Source organism: Propithecus coquereli, unplaced genomic scaffold, assembly GCF_000956105.1.
Source record: "Propithecus coquereli isolate 6110/MARCELLA unplaced genomic scaffold, Pcoq_1.0 Scaffold365, whole genome shotgun sequence".
Classification (NCBI taxonomy): domain Eukaryota; kingdom Metazoa; phylum Chordata; class Mammalia; order Primates; family Indriidae; genus Propithecus; species Propithecus coquereli.
The window spans coordinates 1,497,569-1,497,906 of NW_012149341.1; positions in this window are offsets into that span (position 1 = coordinate 1,497,569).

Consider the following 338-nt stretch of genomic DNA (forward strand, 5'->3'; position numbering starts at 1 on the left):
TTCATAGATGTCATGATTGTCTTCATATATAATCCAAAAGAATCTACAGAAACTCCTAGTGCTAACAAGCGAGTGAAGTAAGGTCACAGAATAGATCAATGTACAGAAATCAATTGTGTTTCTATATAGCAATAATCATAGAAACAACAATTAGAAATGCAATATAGGTTGAGCATCTATAATCCAAAGTCCAAAATCTAAAATGCTCCAAAATTCAAAACCTTTTCAGTGCGAACATGACACCACAAGTAGCAAATTCCACACCTGACTTCATGTGACAGGTTGCAGTGAAAATGGAGTCAAAGCTTAGTTTTGTATAAAAAATTATTTAAAATATT